The following is a 7,755-nucleotide window of genomic DNA, read 5'->3' as shown; positions in this document are numbered from 1 at the left end:
AAATCGAATTATTATTTATTTATTTTCCCTGTATGTTCAGAATATGGTTGGTTTTCTGGTAGGTATGGTGTGGCAATAGACAACAGTCAATTCATTCTGTAGAAATCAAATAATTTCTCATTAATTGTGTATCAAGTAGTTATTTGTTGAAATTGTTTTACCTACTTATAATAATTTACATTTTGTTATTTCACAAAATGTGTTTTTAGGGATTTGAGTGTTTACCGTTTACGTTATATTTTGGAGAATTGAAGAATCAAGGACTTTTTTTTATGAATAAACATAATAATTAATATTATTTAAAATTAAAAGTAGATACATCGAAATAACATTAGAAATGTTTTATGGAATTATTTTAACGCTCGGTATTTTATTTATTTCTAGTTCCATTAGTTGATTGACGATATTGCTGTAAACTGCTGTAAACAGATGTGTTTCAACGATTATGAGTTATATGGTCTTATTTAATAATGATAATGGTGAAATTGCTTGTAACTTTATTAATTATCCTACCAACTAATTACTATAAGCACACTGAATAATTAATCTATTATACTTATATTTTTATTTTAAACCACAGCATAAGTATATTTAATTTATATTATGAGCATAAATGTTATAAAAATACGATTTTGAGGACTTATTGAGTTTATCTGTTGTATTTTTTTTTTTATTAAAAACTGTTATTTTGTATAAAGTTTATTTTTAATTATTTTATTTCAATAAATACTACACTTTAAGAAAAATGTATTATTCTTCCATTTACGTTCTTAAATACCAATAAGAATGACAGATATTCAATATTTTGAATAGCACTACTCTTTTTATAAAAATGAAATTAAAAAAAACACTTTATCGTTTGAATAATATTAGTACTTTTTTGACGGTATTATTCTTTTTCTTCGAAATTATTCCAGTAACGTTGCAGCTTTAATTACAGCAGCTAATTCGTATTGCACAAACTTAGCGTAGAGGGTGAACTTGAAGAAATTAAAAACCGTGATCAGACTACTCGATAGGTATCTCGGAAGTAAAGGAAAAACCGCTGTTTCCGTACACTGAGCACATTTCCGGTGAACAGGATCCAGAATACAAATTTACAGATCGGAAGTACCGCATATTTTATCACTGAAGTTCGTCTAATTTGATTATTGGAGCAATGAATTCATTTCCATTCCTACCTAACTTTATTATCCATACTATCGTATGTGGCACAGGCACATAAATATATTTTTTTTTGCAATACATTATTTTCTTGTATATACATATATTTAAAAATAATTAGACTAATATTTTGTAATATTATCAGCTGAATACATATATATATATATTTAGGAAATTCAATTTAATATGATAAATAAGTAAAATATGAAAGATAGAACTGCTGATATATATATAAACAATAAAAAAAAAAATAATTGACTATTGTGCAATAATTTAAAACGACTAAATATAGGATAACACGTCGTCTCTATTTTTTCTAACTATTTTTTTTTTTCTATTAACTAATTTAAGTACAGATGGTGATTTTTTATCAAAACATATTACGACACATTAATGAATTTTCAAAAGTTTATCAAACCACGTGAATTATACTCGACATTTACTCGAGTAAATCTCTTCAAACACAATGTTCATGACGTATGCTAATTGCTAATTTATTTCCTTAGGTACATATTATAAATTTTGATTTCCTCTTGTCTAACCACAACCAGCTGGTGATCAATTAAATGTTTGAGATGTGTGGTATTCGTAAATCAAAGTCTTGTCGGTTGTAGTTGTCATGATGATTTAGTTTGAATGATGTTCAATATTTAATAATAACATGCCACATGCAGTTCCTAATCAAACGATTTTAATGAAAAATAATTATATCATAGGTATTATTGTGAATGGACGGTATTAAATTTGAATTCAATAATATAAGTATAATGTTGTTGTATACGAAAACGATTCCGAGCAGAGACGGTTCGTTTTTTTTTTTTTTTTTTGGTCAGTCTAATATATTTTCTATATTTTACTACATTTATACTGTTATTATTTCGAAAAAGAAAAAAAAAATTATCTATACCTGCTTGTATAAAATAAATTTCAAATTAATCATGTCAAATGTCATATAATATTCATAATATAAATAATAGATATGGTAATAGCTGAACAGTCGTGGACGCTAAGATGTATAGTGATGACTGGTGTCTGGTATTAACCGTATTTGTACGTCGTATAACAGACTCCATGTCAACACATTATAACGTACCGCAGATATAGATAATAAACTAGATTGCTAATTAGTGATAACAGTCGACGCCAAAAAAAGTCATGTTGGCTGTGGCCTCTGTAGTGTTATCATAGAATATGATTAACGTGATACCCATCTAATATATCATTTGGCGGGTATTTAAAATCCAATAATAAATATAATATTTTAAAAATATATATTGAAAAATGAATTATTCATAATATATCAATTATATATCATTAATTAAAATGAAATTAAAATATTTTTGTATAAAAAATAAGTGGTGTAAGATTTGATGTATCAAATAACATAAATGACCATGACTATTGTCAAAAAAATAAAAAAGCATTTAATAACTTAATAAATGAAAAAAATCGAGGTCTTCAACTAGCATCTGAAAGTGTTATCAAAATTTTCAAACTAACTGAACAATACTTTAGGTGTATAATTATTGACAAAAGACAATTACTTATAAAAAATATGGACCAAAAAATAATGGTAATGGTTCAAAACTCACTTGCATTATGTACAAATATACTTGCAGAAACAAATAAATGTTTTGAAGACATTGATGTGCATTCGCGTCCACACAAGATAAATATTATTAATCTAGTAATTCGTATGTATTTAAATATTCGTATACACTCTTTCAGCAAAATTTAAATTCTTCTATTCTGAAAGCTTAAGTCAACAAAAGACAAAGTTAGGTACATAAGTCAATTTTATTTAATAATTTGTAGTTGGTATACATATTTTGTTCATCGGAAATCGATAAATATTACCTGTGTATTATATTGCTTCTACGTATATAGTTCAAAAATTTTTTTATAGGTAAATCAAATATAATAATGAATATAATGATGTATGAATATTGAATTTTGAATAATGATTGTAAATATTTCTGAGTTCATGAACCATAATAATAATAATATTAATTATTTTATATATTTAGTATTATTATAGAATAATATGTTATGGTATTATCACAACGATAAGAATTGATAAAATACCATAGCCCACAAGCAACATGGCGGAAAATCGGCGTCTCCCGGATTGCTTGTCAATTTATAAAAGTTAGCAATCTAGTTTATCATCTATATCTGTGTAACGTACTCTATTTACTTATCAGCAATCACTATCAAGAGTCAACCATCTGATTTAAACTTTCAAAGGGAAAAAATCGCTGTGATTATATTATTCAATTGGTTTCGTTATGATCGGTGAGCTATAAAAAAAAAACTTTAGTAGTTAGTTAGAACCATATATTACAGACTAGTCCAAGACTATAACTTAACATAATAATATTATGTAACTGCACGAGTACGTTGGTCAATGACCGAATGAGTACCTACCTACGCGGTGAGTGAATTCACTCAGTCACTTAATCGCACCCTTAATCTCTGACTGCGACGTATAAATGTTATTAACATAGATAGAGGTGGTATATGAATATAAAGACTAATATTAAGTATTTTAATCGAGCAAAAAATATTGCATCAGCAATAATTAAATGGAAATTAATAAAAGTCGAATTTTTCTTAGGCCTATAAATAGTTCAAAAAGAGTTGCAATATTTCAAAATATCATGGTGCATAAAAATTACTTATATATATATTCGGTGAACATTTTATTTAGATACGGTATTTTTTTTAGAGTAAAACTCATAATTTTTGTTATTTCCGATTTTTAAAACTATCAGAATTTTTTACTTTTGGCCCTCTAATCTTTCCCACTAGAAAAATGGTGTGTTTTAGAAAATCGAAGAATTTTTACTGCCCCAAAATATGACGCAAAAATTAAAATAAATATATCGTAAAAATAATATTCTCATTAATCTGTTCGAAATCTAAAATATTAAAATTATTTATTCATATAGCCTACAAAATATGAATAGAGCATCAACTCAATAAAATTATTAATTCACTCGGTTCAATGTTCGGTTAAGAGTATTGTTTGTCCCCTAAAAAAAAAATATGTAATAATGTGTAAAGCGTAGATTTTAATGTAGAGCTGAAATATTATTTAACTGTAATACATACATTTTTTTAACAAGTGAGTAAGTTGAATATTCATAAGTGTTAAAATAACATGATGATATTATTAAAATAATTATTATACATCAATTTTGATCAGCCAAATGTCAATGTATGTATTGGTATGTATAAATAAATAAATTATTAAATACTACTAAGTTATACCTACATATTTTTTTAGCTGAATATTGAAGGGTATAAAATTGAATACAAAATATCTTAAAGACGATTATTTTATTCAACTTTACCAGACATTTCAATCCACTAAGCTTGGGAAGGCATTGAAATGAAAATTCGTGTCCCGAGAGGAAATTGCTTGGAATAAAGGCTTTATGTGCATTAATAATATACACATATTAGAGTGAAAACTTTTAGTTTAAAATATTTTGGTTTTGTGAAATGCGGTATTTTTTTCTTTTGAAATTATTAACACAGTAGTACTTACTTATTATAGTAGAAATACTCAGAGGTTATATAATATTTATCATAATGTTACGTTCTATTACTTATTATTATGATTATAAAAATATTTGTAATAAAATCTGAGTAGGTATGCACGTATTCAACATAAATGTAAATCGGAATAAAATAATTGTATTTTATTGACACGTTTTTTTTAAGTTTCACAATAAATAATAATTATGTGTAAAATCAAATTTCCTATTTAAAAACTAAGAATAAACGTAATGTATTTACTTTTTATAAATAATTAAACTTTTTAACTAGCGTGCATATGTTCAAAACCTATAACTTTAATATAGGCAATTACTTATTTATATGTATACATATAGAGTTGGGCAAGATACTCAAAAACGAGTATCGAGATACTAGATACTCGATAAATTTTAATAAAATTAGTTACTGGATTTTTAAAAATTATGGAGATGGGCACTTCATTAAGTAATTAGAATGACAAATGAAATAATAAAAATTAACACTTATTCAGTATAATTAATAAATTAATAATACATTAGTAATAAAATGTGATGTAGTCAAAAGAGATATTCAGGAGTTAAGGCCAGATTGGCATGGAGACCTCATGCATGCATATAATAGAGAAGAGTGGAAGAATTTGATATTGGCAGTAAAGGGCCTAAATGGTCTATAATGCTAAAAAAAAAAAAAAAGAAAACACCTACTTTTTATATAAGGTATACTATAACGTAGTAACTACTAGGTGCACTACTATACAAAATTACGGATATCTAATAAGGTACAGACGTTAAGACCAATTTAATGTACGTGTGTCACAGATCTCTATATATATATTATATATTATATATACACCACATATATAACTATATTTTATGATTTATCGGTACTGAGTTGAAAAATTACTTTCAACAATCTACAATATTAAATAAAAATATTAATTTCTAGTTTATATTAATTATTATTATTATTATTATTAATTATTAATTATTATTTTGATAGTAAAATCAGAATTGTATCTTGTATCGCATCATAAATTGTTTTATAAAATACTAGATACATTGACTAAAAAGGTATCGCGATACAAGATACTCGATACCTCATATAATTGTATCGAGATACAAGGTACAAGATACAATTGTATCTAAGATACTGCCCAACCCTGTATGTATATATTTTATATCAAAGCAGCAAAATATAGGATATCATGTATTTTAAAGAGCCTATGCAGTATGCAATATTATGCACACATTTTTCATGGTGTGGCCATAATTTATAAAACAATGAAATTATACCCTAAAAACAAACTAAAATGCAAATTTCCCTTTGTATAAAATTATTGATGTATCTTTTTTTCATAAAAATGTCAGAGTTTTTATATTGTGGTCACAAATTTGTCTAAATACTATATATTTCAGTTATAACTAACGTTTTAAATTTATTTTCATTCAAACAATTGTTTATGCACAGCAGTGTCTTTCTTTATAAAACTTCCTTTAAATATACATCTGAGAAGATGTCCATTCCGTTTATTATATTGATTGTTTGATATTATAGAAAATTTAATTAATTATTTATCTTAAGTATTCATAAATTATTATCAAAAATAAATCCCAAATATACAACAAAATATTAATAACAGTATTATTACATACCTATTAATAACCCTTCACACAGACCTGAAAATCAAAACTGTAAAAGAAGAAGCAGTCACTTACTATAAAAGATTCCATAATCGGCTTGCAACTCATTCCAATCCTTTAATTAAAGATCTTTCAGCAAATGTTATTCCGGGTAATCCTCCAAGGCGTTTAAAACGCAACTAGTGTAGAGATATGCTAACTTAAAATTATAGTATAAAAAAATTAATAAATTCATATATATATATTATATATAAATTAATATATAACCGCAATTTATAAGTGTCATCACTGAATGGCTGCTTTAATCAAACTTATTCATATATTTTATTAATCTCAGCTAATACTCTTATTGTACCCATGAGGTACAGATTGTGTATATATAATAATAAAGGAGAAAAAACCCTATTAATAAAACCAAAAATTTTAGCTTAAGTATATAATAATCAGGTCCGGATAGCTGGCCTATCAAGCATTTGATAAAATCTCGAAGAGCTGCTAAAATTTTGCATGAAAATTTGGCCGCAATGCCACGTTACGATTTTAATGACTGTCAGTCATATAATAATATACATTCAACAAATGTGATAAGGTCATTATTATTTATTAGTATTAAAATTTGTCTAATATGGGCTAGTAGATATAGCAAATTACGGGTCCAATAGAAAAATATTTATCGAAGGACCGAGACTACCCAATCTGACCCTGATAATAATATCAATTTTGTTAAGTTTCAACTTTGCACACATTTCTAAACATTAGGACTAGTTTAGTGGGTTAGGTTAGGTTAGTATTTATTCAAAATTATATTACTTGTGTAATGTGTATGATTGACGTCCAAAACTTATAAAGCAACAAACATTATTTGTTTCCGGCTTTATTTTAAATATTTACCTCGTTTATAACTGCGATATCATCAGGTTTTCCAAAAGTTTATTTTAAATATTTAGTTGTTAAGTTATATCAATTCATAATAATTATTGGATACCTGCACAATAGTGAGACCTTAAATATAAGTGACCGTATTTTGAACGCGCATTATACACAATGTGTTCGTCAAAACATACTCAATACCATAAATATTGACATTGTGTTCATCAGCTTTGTTAAATATCGCTTTTATATTGTGTTGTATCGTCGAAAAGCGTATTTATTTTTTACTGAGTTTAAAAAATAGGTGACAAGTTGCTCGTGTTGTTTTAGTGTCACTATCGCCAAAGAAATATTTGTTTTTAAGAGCAAACAACTACGCATGTTTTTACAACAAGTCCACGACAAACATTCTGTTTATTTATTTTACTATAGAGGGGAAATAAAAATTCGTACCTATTGTTAACGTGTAGGTGTGAACAATTGAAAATATAATGCAGAAGACCATTGAGCTCGTCTGACATTTAAATGACATATCAGT

At 26.0% G+C, this 7,755-nt stretch overlaps 1 long non-coding RNA gene across 4 annotated transcripts; it reads right to left on the bottom strand.

Annotated features, from left to right (window-relative positions):
* Positions 1-1,391: 1,391 nt before the first annotated feature.
* Positions 1,392-7,374, bottom strand: LOC149055698 (uncharacterized). Of its 4 annotated transcripts, none has more exons than XR_016191533.1 (5): positions 7,158-7,374; positions 6,423-6,546; positions 3,022-3,464; positions 2,757-2,920; positions 1,392-1,841 (listed from the first exon to the last, which is right to left on the bottom strand). It is a non-coding gene; the product is annotated as an uncharacterized LOC149055698 (long non-coding RNA). The 4 variants fall into 4 exon arrangements; XR_016191534.1 differs by having other exon boundaries at positions 2,757-3,140; positions 3,250-3,464; XR_016191532.1 differs by having other exon boundaries at positions 2,757-3,464.
* Positions 7,375-7,755: the final 381 nt, after the last annotated feature.

The sequence above is a fragment of the Diuraphis noxia genome, unplaced genomic scaffold, assembly GCF_037042655.1.
Source record: "Diuraphis noxia isolate RWA-SAM2 unplaced genomic scaffold, SU_Dnox_SAM2 contig0004, whole genome shotgun sequence".
In the NCBI taxonomy this organism is placed as follows: domain Eukaryota; kingdom Metazoa; phylum Arthropoda; class Insecta; order Hemiptera; family Aphididae; genus Diuraphis; species Diuraphis noxia.
The sequence above is the reverse complement of the archived record's forward strand: the minus strand, read 5'-3'. Positions and strand labels throughout refer to the sequence as shown.